The 14,199-nt window shown below is 47.4% G+C and overlaps 1 long non-coding RNA gene across 1 annotated transcript; it reads right to left on the bottom strand.

The window, feature by feature from the left end:
• Positions 1–10,640: 10,640 nt before the first annotated feature.
• On the bottom strand, positions 10,641–13,266 carry LOC117201108 (uncharacterized). The gene is made up of 2 exons (XR_004483065.2): positions 13,013–13,266; positions 10,641–10,859 (listed from the first exon to the last, which is right to left on the bottom strand). It is a non-coding gene; the product is annotated as an uncharacterized LOC117201108 (long non-coding RNA).
• Positions 13,267–14,199: the final 933 nt, after the last annotated feature.

Here is a 14,199-nt window from a genome sequence, read left to right as displayed (position 1 = left end):
TACCTCTGGATGGGTCCAGGCCCACCTGAACCAAGTAGACTAAGAGAGGGTGAAGAATGGATTTTCTTTCAAAAAAAATCAAAGTGCTGTTTTTGGAACAATGGGGAATGAGTGCCAAATACCACCCCCCCACCACCCTCCAAAAGTCTTTAACATGGTGCTGAGTGAATTTCTGTGTTACAAACCAATCCAGCCCTGAGTAAGCTCAGGCCCAGCCCCCTGTCCCAGAGGAACAGCTCTAATGGAAGCTTTCACCTGTGACAGCAGCTTCTGGAGAGCTGGTTTGCTTGGGCTTTCTCTAATCTCTGTTCAAATCATACCACATGCCAGAGGGGAACTGGTTCTGACTGTGGCCCCAGCATGAGGCCCTTCCATGGCATCACTTGAGTTTTATAAAGGCCCCATTACATGGAATCATAAGGAGGTGGGGGAGTTCCAAGGCAAGAAGCCAGGGAGTAAGGAGGGGATCGTGGAAGAGGTGGCCTCAGAACGAGGCCTTCAAGGATGGACAGTAAGAACTTCTCAAGGCTGCATCAAGAAGACAAATAATGGCAAGTGTTGGTGAGGATGTGGAAACTTGGATCCCTCATGCACTGCTGGTGGGAATGCAGAATGACACATCTGCTTTGGAAAACAGTCTGGCAGGTCGTCAGGAAGTTGAACGTAGAGCTACTGTATGACCTAGTCATTCCACTCCTAGCTATATACCCAAGAGAAATGAAAACGTGTCCACACAAAAACTTGTCCCTGAATCTTCACAGCAGCATTATTCATAACTGCCAAAAAGTAGAAAGAACCCAAATGTCTACCAGCTGATGAATGGGTAAATAAAATGCGGTTTGTCCATACAATGGGATATTATTCCACCATAAGAAGAAATCAAGTACTGATATCTGCTACAATGTGGATGAACCTTGAAAATCTTAAGTGAAAGAAACCAGCCACAAAAGACCGTATATTGTATTGTTCCATTTATCTGAAATATTAGGCATAGGCAAATACATAGAGACAGGATGTAGGGACTTCCCTGGTGGTCCAGTGGTAAAGAATCCGCCTTCCAATGCAGGGGACGTGGGTTCAATCCCTGGTCGGGGAACTAAGATCCCACATGCTGCAGGGGCAACTAAGCCCGCGTGACTCAGCTACTGAGCTCGTGCGCCTCAACTAGAGAGCCCATGTGCCACAAACTACAGAGCCCGTGTGCCCTGGAGCCCGTGCACCACAACTAGAGAGAGAAAACCCTCACGCCACAACTAGAGAGAAGCCCGAGCACTGCAACGAAGGCCCAATGCAGCCAAAAAAAAACTGAAAAAAAAAAAAAAGAGAGACAGAATGTAGATTAGGGATTGTCTATAGCTGTGGGGGAAGGAATCGGAGTGAATAAAGGGAATGCTAATGGGGATTTGGAGGGAGATGCTGCAAATTGACTGTAGTGATGGTTTTATAATTTTGAATACAAATTATGCAACAAAACATTGAATTGTATACTTCAAACAGGTGAATTGTATTGTTTGTGAATTATATCTCAGGATAGCTATTACCGAAAAAGAAGAAAAAAGAATATACTGGAGGTAGGAGAAGGGGGCCTAAGCCGCATAGCAGCCTGGGAGCCCTGGGATGTCAGGGCCAACTGTCTGATAAACTGGCCGCCCTTCCTGCCCCTCACCCCTTGGATTCCATAACACGTGAAGGGAATTTGGGGCCTGAGAGTCCAGCCCTGGAGTGTAAAGAATAGCCCTCAAACGAAAAAGGGGAGAAGAAAGTCTGTCTCCAAGGCCCGAGGTGGGCAGGACGCTCCAGGAGGAAGCAGAGGATCCAGGTGACTGATGACAGCTTGGGTCACTGGCTCAAGCGCCGGGGAGAGATCAGAGACCTGGTGGCACAGGGCAGCATGGTGACGTGTGCCGGGTTCCTTGGTGTGAAGGCTTGGCCCTGGATGACCCCCTCCACTCTTCCCCATTCCCTGTCTTTGGAGATGGTTCTGACACGCTGTAGCTGATTGTGCAGGTATGGACCTCTGACCCCAGCTGAACCAGTCATGGTCCTTCCTCTGGAATTTGGGATCTTGACAGAGGACGAGGCCTTCTCTCCAAAGGGCTAGAATATATGAGCTAGAAGGTTGTGAACAGCCATAGCCTCCCTGACCAACTCCCTGTGGGCAGGGCTCAAAAGAAGAGGAAGCTGTTTCCCCAGCTGATGGGAATATTCCGAGTTCCCAGTGGCAGGAGCTCTAAAGTGAAAGCACCTGGGAGCACTTAGGCAGTGTGGGGATCTGCGAGCCTCCTCCGGAGAGCCCTGAGCAACCAGAGCGGCAGCAGAGAAGCAGGTAAGGAAGGTTCTTGGTGAAGCAGCACTAAGGGGAGGAGGTGGAGGGAGGCTGGGTGTCCCAGCAACTTCCCTGGAGAGGGGTTTGGAAATCAAAGACCAGGGCCACTGAAAACCACTGCCCTTGGCCAGCAAGTTCTAGGGAAGGAAAACATCCATGAGTAGTGACATGATGGCCTTGTTAATGTTGTAAATAATACATATATTGTGCCAGCAGGCCCATTATACTTTTCAATGCACATTCACTTCCTCACTCTCATTTGCTCCTTCCCCATGTATATTGGAGAAAGATGTATCGTGCTCTGGGAGCTGCCAGGCCCACAGCCCCTTCTGGAATAAAGCTACCTGGGTGACCTACCCTTGCATACTGGATTAAGGTGTGTACCCGACACAAAGGCAGCCAGTGGCCTGGGAGCCCGGTACCCAGCACGGATAACAGTGACCAAATGAGCCAACATGCCTCTCTCGGGGCTTGGGAGGGAGCCTATGGAGAGAGGCAGAGCTCTGTTTTTGCAAGGCAAGAAGCCAAGAGACACAGAAAGAAAGCAGAGAACAGAAGCCGAGAATGAATAAGAAGTGGTGGTGGCAGCCAGGAGGTGGGATGGAGGTAGGAGAGAGACTTCAGTGGGGCGGGGCAGGGAACAGGACGGCTGAGAGGAGGAGCCAGCGCAGGGACCCTAGAACAGACGGGCTTTGGCTGGCGGCAACCCATGGCCTGGCACCAGAACCGCACTGGACCCTCAAGGGTGTTCCTGGCCCCGTCTGCACAAAATGGAGTCAGGAGGCTGCGATTCCGGTCTTCCTTGCTGTCCTGGGCATCCTCACCAGGAACCCTCAACAGGTACCACCTGAGTCATCGCTAGTCCTTAAGGCAGCCACACACACCCTGGTTAATCTCTGGCCTAGCGGGAGGAGGCCATTCCTGGCCAATGTCAGCACATCTCGGCAGGGTCCTTCCTCTTGTCTGCCCCTGAACCCTCTCTTCCTCACAGGGGTCCCTGTCAGGGGCAGACCGTAGGAAAGACCCTCTGTGATGTGGTGACATCAGTCAGGCCTTCAGCCTGGACAGTTCAGGGATAAGTCTCAGGAGAAATACCCAAAGCCTGGGTTAGTAGCTGATCAAATTAAATCAAGGCATTAACGAATCTTCCATTCCTTCCTTCCTACCTTCCTTCCTTCCTCCCATTCTCCCTCATTCTCTCCCTTTCTCCCTCCCTTCCTTCGTTTCCTCAAGCAAACTTGACTCTCAAACGTGTCACTTGCTGGCTCAAGCATCCAGCAGAGTCTGACTGGTGTCTCTTGCCCCAATTCCAAATTCAATCTGATTGGCCCAGTTTGGGTTAGGTGACCCCCTTGGTCCAATCAGCTATGACCAAGGGAACAGGGTTATGTAATATTCATATGACTGCTGGGGTTCAACCCTGGTACTAGGGCTTCTCAGAGGAAAAGGGAACATGGTGCAGATTAAGACCTAAAATATGTGCACTAAACAGAGAGAAACAAAATCAGGGGATGGGAATTAACGTTTTCAAAAACTGACATAGGTTGAGTGCCCTACATACAGTTTTTAGTTTACCTAAATCCTCACGACAACTCTATGAGATAAGCGTTAATAACCTTGTTGTGCGGTGAGGGAAATTAGACTTGGGAAGTTAAGGCACTTGCCCAAGACATTGGGTCTAGGAAGGGGTGTGTCTGCATGAGGGTCCAGGATGGTGTGAGTCCTGGAATTATGCGCTCTTCCTCTTTCCTCTGTACCGCACTGCCTGGCACGAATTTGAAATGATGTTTCTGCCCCTATTTTGCTGAGTCTCAAGACTCCACCAACTCAGTTTCACTGAAGGGCCTTTGAAACTTTCAAGCTCATCATACAGACAAGGAAGTAGAGTCCAGAGAGGGTTAGTGTCTAGCGCAGAGTTACACAGGGATTCAAATGCAGAAAAGGGACAGGCACCCAGGTCTCCCAAGTTCCAGGCCAGGGCCCTCCCCAGACAGCAGGCCACCTTGAAGGTGTCCTATTTCATGGCTTCTTTCTGCCTGCAGAGCTAAGGGGTGAGGCTACCTCAGAGTGGTTCCTGCCTATCTCTCTAATTCCACCTTCTCCTCCAGTTCCTCCTTCTCTGTCCGTCCCCTAAATGTAACCATTGGTTCCTCCCCTGGGAAGTACCCTAGCAGCAAGGGTACTGTGGCTCCACAACTGACCCTTTGCTCTGCACTTAGGACTGCAAACTCCCCAGGGGGCATGCTGTGTCTTTCATCTTTGACGTTCCCTAAGTTCCTGACCCAAACATCAAGGGTGTGCTCCATAAAGACTGAGATAAGTGTTGGATAAGATAAGATAATGAGGTTATGTGTGCCTATGTTGCCACTGCATCCAGACACCCGCCATCCATTCATCCACCGTCTATTCACCCATCCATCCACCCGTCAGTTCATCCATCTGTCCATTCATCTGTCTAACAATCATCTATCAAGCCCTGGACCCAGGCAGACCGGGCCCAGGAGGGGAGCTCTGGGGATGCCATGCTTATTCATACCTTCGTATCTTTATTCACGCTGTTCCCTCTGCCTGGAATACCCTTTCCATCTTCCTTCATTTGACATTTAACTCATCTTTCAGCCATGACCATAGCATCATCTGGACAGCCTTTCCCAAAGCCCAGACTTGACTAAGAGACTTCTTCTGTGTCTCAAAACACCTTTTACACTTATCACATTTTAAAACATAACAGCCTTATTGAGATATAATTCACATACAGTTTACCAAGTCCAAGTTCATACTGCTGGTTGCACGACAGGCCAATAAATCTAGGGACTAGTGGTTGGGGCAGGGAATAGCAACTTTATTTGGAAAGCCAGCAGACCGAGAAGATGCTGGACCAGTGTCCCAAAGAATCATCTTCTCTGAGTTAGAATTCAGGCTTCTAAAAGGGAAAGAGGTAAAGTCCTGGTTCCAGTCAGACTCCGAAGGGGATATGTTGATTTCTTCCTTCCTGCAGCCATTCACATGTGGGCCTGGTAAGGGGGTTTCCTATGAGCTAAACAAAGGTATTTTATCTTAATGCTCATTACATGGGTGGCAGGGTTCCCAGAGATGGGCCATTATGTATAATTTAAGCTTATAGGCAACATCCCTTTGGTGATTAACTTGTAGCAAAAGCAATAGAATACAAAAATTAAAGTAAAAGAAACATCCAATATGGAGTCAGATTTGTTCTTCCCTATTACAGTACCATAAAACTCATCCTTTTAAAGTGTCTAGTCCAGTGGTATATTCAAAGTTGTGCACTAATTTCAGAATACTTTCCTCACTCCATGAAGAAACCCTGTACCTATTAGCAGTCATTCACCATTTCCCCTCAACTCCTCCAAACCTTGGCAGTCAGGAATCTACTTTCTGTCTCTATAGATTTGCCTACTCTGGAGATTTCATATAAATGGAATCATACATCATGTGGCCTTTCATTCAGCGTAATGTTTTCAAGGTTCACCCATGTTGTAGCATGTGTCAAGACACTTCCACATTTTTAATAAGGGTTGAGAACCTAGATCCCCTTTTGGTAGCTTTGGCCCTTTCTGGTCCTCAGGGGAGCTAAATAAAAAAAAAAAGTCCATATGGTTGCAGAGCCTTAAGACTCCTAGAAAAATTATTGGAAAACCAAAGACAGAAAGAAGCCATTTCTGGCTTTGAAGACGGAGGAAGGGGCCACGAGCAAAGGAACACAGGCAGCCTGCAGAGACTGGAGATGAGAAAATGGATTCTCTCACCGAGCCTCCAGAAAGAATGCAGCCCTGCCCAGCTCACATTCTTCATTTTAGCCTTGTAAGACCCTCTGGAGACTCTGACCTCCAGAACCATAAGATAATTAGTTTGTGCTGTTTTAAGTTTGTGTGTAACTAAGTTTGCGTTAATTTGTTACAGCACCAATAGGAAACTAATACAGATTTTGGTACCTGGAAATGGAGAGCAGGACTGCACCTAATTCATCTCTGAAGCATAAGAAGGCGCTGTATACCAAGTAAGCATTTAGATTCTGCCTCAGATGATCAGCGTTTATATCACAGTGTTTGCATGTGTGTGTCCTTGAGCAAGTGATTTGTCCTCTCAACAGAATTTCCTCATTGGTGAGATGGAAATGATAACTATATTCCTTCATAAGATTGTTGTAAAGATTAATAAATAGCATATGTGTCAGTGCTGAGCACCATGCCAGGCCCATGGGGAGCACTGAACAAATAAATGTTAACCAGTATTACCACTATCACCATGCATCATTAACTGTTTCTTGAACTGACCTTAATCAGGGCTAACTCCTCCTCCCCTTGCAGTATCTAAAGGGACAGGATACTTGGGCTTAATGTGGGCTGGACTCTGTAGCCAAGAACGTTGGCTCCTAACACCTGAGGCTTCAGACAACAGCCATATTCCTCAGGCAGTTGGCCATACTTGGTTCTAGATGTTTGTCTAGTTTGGAGTGGGACCGCCACCAAGGGCACGGAGACAAGGGTGTCTCAGTGCATAAGAAGGTGAGGGTTGGAGCCAGGAGAAGGATGAGGGATACTAGGTGGAAGCAGAGTTGGCTCAGATGGGGCAATATGGTGAAGGATGGGCAACAGGGAGGCTGGGTGGACTCCTGAGTACCCAACATTTACCCCAGACACCACAATGAATATTATGTGCTACCTCTACTAGGATGGCTAAAACAAAAAGACAGACAATAACAAGTGTTGGTGAGGATGTGGAGAAATTAGAGCCCTCCTACATTGCTGGTGGGAATGTAAAATACTACAACCACTTTTTTTTTTGGCCACACTGCGTGGCTTGTGGGATCTTAGTTCCCAACTGGGGATTGAACCCGAGCCCTCGGCAGGGAAAGCTCAGAGTCCTAACCACTGGGCCACCAGGGAATTCCCAACTAAAACCACTTTTGAAAACAGTTTGGCATTTCCTCAGCTAGTAAAACATACAGTTACCATATGACCCAGCAATTCCACTACTATTATATGCCCACATCCACACATTTGTACACACAAAAACTTGTACATGAGTGTTCACAGAAGCACTTTTCATAACAGCCAAAAGCAGAAACAACCCAATGTCCATCAAATGAGGAATGGATGGAAACAGAATGTGATATGTCCATATCCAATACAATATATGTATATATTATCCAATACAATAGAGTATTATTGGCAATAGAAAGGAATGAATTACTGAGACATGCTACAACATGGATGAACCTTGAAAACATGTTGCTAAATTAAAGAACACAGACACAAAAGACCCTATGTTGTATGATTATTTATTTATTTATTTATTTATTTATGGCTGTGTTGGGTCTTCGTTTCTGTGCGAGGGCTTTCTCTAGTTGTGGCAAGTGGGGGCCACTCTTCATCGCGGTGCGCGGGCCTCTCACTATCGCGGCCTCTCTTGTTGCGGAGCACAGGCTCCAGACGCGCAGGCTCAGTAATTGTGGCTCACGGGCCTAGTTGCTCCGCGGCACGTGGGATCTTCCCAGACCAGGGCTCGAACACGTGTCCCCTGCATTGGCAGGCAGATTCTCAACCACTGCGCCACCAGGGAAGCCCTGTATGATTTTTTTTAATATGAAATGTCCAGAATAGGCAAATCCGTAGAGACAGAAAGCAGATTCGTGGTTACCAGGGACTGGAGAGACGGCAGAAAGGAGAGGGGACTGCTAATGCCTACAGGGCTTCTTTTGGGGTGATAAAAATGTTCTGCAAAACAGGTAATGGTAATTGTTGCACAACTCAATATATCACTGAATTGCACACTTTAAAGGGGTGAATTTTGTGGTGTGTGAATTATAATCTCAATAAAAGTGTTATTAAATAAGTGCTAGCCATCTTTGAGCACTTCCAGTGCGCCAGCAAGTGAGCTGAGTACACGTTTGATCCCATTTCATTACCAGGTTTTGGGGACAGGGCTGACCTATTGATGAGCCTGAGCTGGACCCAGGTGAATCCTACCTTCTTGGAGGGAGGTGAGGAGGAAAGAGGGAGAGAGGCCCAGTTTGGCTGACAGGTGCTCCCGGATGGATAAGGGATCACTCACCCAAGGGAGGGATGCTGAAATCATGGGGATGAGCATCCCTGAGACATGAGGCCACCTGGAGAAAAGTCAAAGAGCGGGTCAGATGTCTCCATCTGTGGCTGCCTAAAGTCAGGTCTCCAGAACAGGGAGCCTGGCCGGCTCTCACTCTATGGCCCTCTCTACCCCAGAGGAAGCCCTGATATCTTTAAGCAGGAGAATGACACACCCAATTGGTGGAAAATGGACTGGGGAGGAGGCAAAAGGAGAACCGGAGGGATGAATTAGGAGGCTGGAGCCATCACCTGAAGTGAGGTGAGATAGCTTACACTCCAGTAGGGGAGATGGGCAATATAGTAGGTTTCCCCAGAGAAACAGAACCAATGGGATATGTACCTATATATATATATGCCTATATCTACACCTCTATCTCTGTCTCTATCATCTGTATTTATATCTCTATCTATATCAAGAGATCTAGTATAAGGAATTGGCTCATGCAATTTATGGAGGCTTAGAACTCCCCAAATCTGCATTTGTCAAGCTGGAGACCCAGGAAAGCCCGTGATATAATTCCAGTCTGAGTCCAGAGTCCTGAAATTCAGGAACGTCCATCGTATAAGTTCCAGTCTGAGGGCAGAAAAAAAGCAATGTCCCAGCTCAAACAATCAAGAAGGCAAAGTTCCCACTTCCTTGGTCTTTTTCTTCTACTCGGCTCTTTATTGACTGGATAAGGGCCACCCACATTAGGGAGAACAACCTGCTTTACTCAGTCCATTGATTCAAATGTTCATCTCATCCGAAAACACTCTTACAGACACCCCCAGAACAATGTTTGACCAAATGTCTGGGCACTCTGTGGCCCAGTCATGTTGACTCATAAAATGAACCATCACAGGTAAACGTATAATGTGTGCTCAGGGAGCAATGAGAAAGTAAGAAAACAATGAAGCAGGGTGAGGAACTCGAGAACAGTGGGGACAGAATGACAGGCAGAGAGAGTGTCAAAAATAAATATTTGTTAAATGAAAGGCTGAATCTTGCACTCCTCCAGATGCTACTTTTTTCTTTATGCCCCAAATCACTTTGCCTTCTGTTAGGTTTTAACTGTAGTGAATGCTATTGTCACTGGGAAATAAGGTATTTTCTATTTTTTTTTTTAAAGAATCAGCGGCTTGAAAGATACCACGTTCAAACATTCTGGAGGAATGTCACATTTGATATGGCCACTGGACACGGTTGACTTCTTCTTTATTTATGATTTCTGGCGCTTTTCCTTTGAGGCCGCTCAGAATAGCTTCTGATCCTGTTCGCTCACAGAAACGGTGAAATCAAATCTTCCTGCGCTCGCCCCATCGGAGGCCAGTTTGCTTATGTAAGCTGTTCCCGCCCTCACTGAGTAACTGGATGGTGAGAGCAGAGCCCCGTACAGATTTCAAATGCGGCTCTCTTCACATAAACGTCTTTGACTTGCATACTATTCTTCTGGTAAATTACATTTGGTCGCAATCGATAGAAGTTGTGTGCGCCCTACGGGAGACCACATTCGAGCCATTTGCTCTTCACTAACCTCTTTATACCCCTTTAAATGTTTTTGGTCTTTCCCTCAGTGATATTCAAATCAATGTCCTGACTTATTTATCCTTTGGAAGTCTCAGTACCTGCCTCAGTATCGCACCACTTCTGTTTGATTACTTTTGTTGAACTTCTGCACCCTGGGCAAAACAACAGGCTCAAAGAACTATCTGTCATGTGGGTGTGACGTGTGTAAGTGTGAATGAGTTTGCATGAATGTGAGTGTGTATAGCCTAATAGAGTTGAAAGACCTTTGAGTTTGAAATCAAACAGTTCTAAGTTGGAGGGACAGTTCTTCCATGCTCTAGCTGGTAACCTTGGGCAAGTCGTCTCATGGGGGCTCAGTTTCTGCAGCTGGAAAAGAGAAATATAGGTCTATACCCAAGAGAAATGAAAACATACATCCACATAAAAACTTGTACATGAATGTTCATAGCAGCATTTTTCATAATAGCAAATAAGACCCAAATTACATCGATGGATGAATGGATAAGTAAAATGTAGTATATATCCATACAATAAAATCCATACATTAGAATATGATTTGGTTTTCAAAAGAATAAAGTACTGATACATGCTACAACATGGATGAACCTTGAAAACATGATGCTACCTGAAAGAAGCTAGCCACTAAAGACCCTGTGTATTAGAGTGCCAGGGCTGCCATAACAAAGTACCATAGACTAGGTGGCTTAACTAACAGAAATTTATTGTCTCCTAGTTCTGGAGGCTAGAAGCCCAAGATGAAGGTGTCGGCAGCATTGCTTTCTTCTGAGGAAATCTGTTCATGCCTCTTGTAGCTTTTGGTGGTTTGCTGGCAATCTTCGGTGTTCCTGGGCTTGTAGAAACATCACTTCAATCTCTGCATTCATCTTCACGTTGCGTTCTCCCTGTGTCCAAATTTCCCCTTTTTATAAGGACACAAGTCATTGGATTACGGTCCACCCTAAAGACCTGATTTTAACTAATTACATCTGCAACACAACCCTATTTCCAAACAGGGTCACATTCTGAGGTACTGAGGGTTAGGACTTCAACATATGAATTTTGTGGGGAGGAGACACAATTCAGCCCGTTAATACCACATATTATATGATTCCATTAATATGAAATGTCTGGAATAGGTAAGTCCATAGAGACAGAAAGTAGATTAGTGGTTGCCAGGGGCTGAGAGAAAGAAGGAATTTTGAATGACCGCTAATGGATACAGGGTTTATTTTTGAAAGTGTTCTGAAATTAGATAGCGGTGGTGATTGCACAACTCTGTGAATATACTAAAAACTAATGAACTGTACCCTTTAAATGGGTGAACTGTATGGCATGTGGATTATATCTCAAAAAAGCTGTTTTTGTTTTGTTTTGTTTTGTTTTGTTTAAAGAATGCGTGCAATGCTGGCCGCTCTTTCCTGCCCTGTTAGGGTTCTGCAGATCATGTGACTTAATGCAAGTGAGAATGTTTGGGAAACTCTCCAAAGATAAAATACAACTGTAACCTTTGGTCTTCAATTTTTAAATGCCTTTGGTATTTGTTAAGTGCATTCCACCCTGCATGGTGGATTCCCTATTAATTCCAAACCTTTCTAATGTAATAAGGAGAATTCCAGCTCTCCTTAACAGCCAACTTGAACAGTTGCTGCAAGCTCACTGTCATATTACTGAGAAAAACATCTTTCCTAAACCTTTGATTCCCACGAAATGGTCATCCTTTCCAAACGGATATCTCTTTTACCACTGAATTTATCTCAGTGCAATCTCTGGAAAGCACCTTCAAGCCTTTGCATTTTAAGAGACTAGTTTTCTTCCTGCAGCTGCATTTTTTTTTTTTTTTTTTTTACGGTACACGAGCCTCTCACCGCTGCGGCCTCTCCTGCTGCGGAGCACAGGCTCCGGACACGCAGGCCCAGCGGCCACGGCCCACGGGCCTAGCCGCTCTGCGGCATGTGGGATCCTCCCGGACCGGGGCACGAACCCACGTCCCCTGCATCGGCAGGCGGACTCTTGACCACTGCGCCACCAGGGAAGCCCCTGCAGCTGCAATTTTGCCCTTGTTGGATCACAGCTAGTTCTTTCACCAGAGGCCAAATAAAATTTCATGAAACAGTTGGGATTTCAGCGGCTAGCAAAGTCCTTTCTTGTTCTCTGAGACGCTTTCATGCGTCTGCCCCTCCCTAACCCCCAGGGGTTGCTGCACAGAGCCTAGCACCTCTTAAGGTCAAGCCTTAGGGACCACTATGTAGGCAGCTAGCCTGTTCAGCTGCCTCTGGCCACAGGAGCAGTGGGTATCCTATTCTTACTCATGACCTTGGCTGTATGCTTCATGCCTGCTGTAAGGTGAATTGTCTGAGTTGCAGGTCTCTCAGGCAGCCTGTCTCCGGTTCTCTGGAATGAACTGCATATAGATTAATAGGTTGTAGGTAAACAGTGCAGTTGCCGAATCCAATTTGGCAAAACTTAATTTTCAATCCCTCCAATGTCCTCTTCTCCTATCTACCTGCTAGATTTTATGCTTTGGGGCCATTTCAAATTGGCCCCCCTCCTAGCTCTCCGCTCCCATGCTGTGTGACTTTGGCTGAGCTGCTTAACCTCTCTGGGCCTCAGTTTCTTCAGCTTTCAAAGGGGGTAATGACCTTTTTCTCATAAGGCTGTGAAGAGAATGGAATGAGGTTTTTCTGGTACGTACTGAGAGCCTGACTTAATGTTGGCTGTCTCTCTCTCTCTCTCTCCCCAGCCCTGAGGGAAAGGAAGGTTGCTCTGCACCCTGACTGAGGACTGAGACACAGTGGAAAGAGCACTGCCCTCAGGGTCACACACACCTAATTTGAAGTCCCAGCTCTGTTGTGACCCTGGGCAGACCCGTCTCTTCCCATGTCACTGGGGTTGGGGAAGGGACCATGAGAGGCACATGGGATCACGGATAAGAAGCTGCTTAGAAGCCTGTAAGGAGCTGTCTGGCTGGGAGAGTCTGTTGTCACAACTGCCCTTCCAGAAATCATGTGACCTGACACCTTTCACACCCACCCAGGCTGCTCCTCACAGGACCCCACACTCAGCTCCACTTACCTAAGACCTGGGCAGGTTTCCTGGCTCGCAGGAGGGCAGCCTCCAAGTCCCTCTCTGCAGCCTCCTCTGTTTTCCTTTTTCACCGCCCTCCCAGCAGATGGCTTCCTAGCCCAAGGTGGCTTGGAGGAGCCCTGGGCCAGCTGAGCCTCCATTTTTGCCTGGTTTATGGGGGCGTGGCCCTACTGAGGGACCAGGGAAGCTCCTCCCAGTCATTCCCCGCTCAGCCACTTAGAGCAGTGAGGCCCTGGGCACGTTCCTGAAGTCCTCTCTGCTTTGGATGTCTCCTCTGTATGTTGCAGATAATGATAGCTCCTCCCTTGTGGGTGGCCGTGTAGATGAAATGTCATCACGCATAAAGAATTTAGATCAGAGTCAGGCACATAAGAAGCAGTCAACAAATATTTGAGATTACTGTTGCTTATTCACTCAATTATTCATTCACTGGACACCTTCACTCTGCTGGGTGCTAGGCACACAGATGAATCAGATGGAGACCCCGCCTTCACGGGGCTCCCAGGCCAGAGGGGCAGGCAGACAAAGCTCCGGGGTCACTAGTGGACACAGTGATAGCACAGGGTCGGTACAGTGGGAACTCCTGCACAAGTGATAAGGAGAGTGGGTGGTATGGGGCCGCTGGGAGAGGCACGGACTCCTCCGGGGTGGGTCAGGAGAAACCTCTGGAGAGAGACCATGTGGCTGGGCCATGTAGGGGCGTAGGAAGTCACCTGCTGGAGGGAAAGGCCCGGAAGAGGGCGGTCCAGGCATGGGAACAGCACAGGCAAAGATGCAGAGGCTAGGAGAGCAGGGCCCACATTTGGAGGTGAAGCCTGTGAAGGTGAAGCCGCACACCCTCACCCCTCCTACTCATCTGGAATCTGCCCGTGGGGTCCTGCTGTGAGCAGCTGTGTGGCCAGGAGCAAAACCCCCAGAACTGCCCTCAGCCAGGACGAAAGGGCGATGACAGGGAAATACCCTCGAGTCCTTGCCCCTTGCTGTGGCAGCAACTCTAACTGGTGTTTCATCCCACTTCCCAGAAGTCCCCAGAGGGACGGAGCCCCAGTGCTAGGAATGCGACCTGCTTATGAAAGCACGCTAGACTGACGCTCACCTCCAAAATGCACTGTTTGGACCCCAGTCCTTTTCTCAGAGGCTGCTTCCCGGGAACCCCACCCTAAGACATCCAGCTA

The sequence above is a fragment of the Orcinus orca genome, chromosome 6, assembly GCF_937001465.1.
Source record: "Orcinus orca chromosome 6, mOrcOrc1.1, whole genome shotgun sequence".
Lineage (NCBI taxonomy): Eukaryota > Metazoa > Chordata > Mammalia > Artiodactyla > Delphinidae > Orcinus > Orcinus orca.
This window is presented reverse-complemented; position numbering and strand designations above follow the sequence as displayed.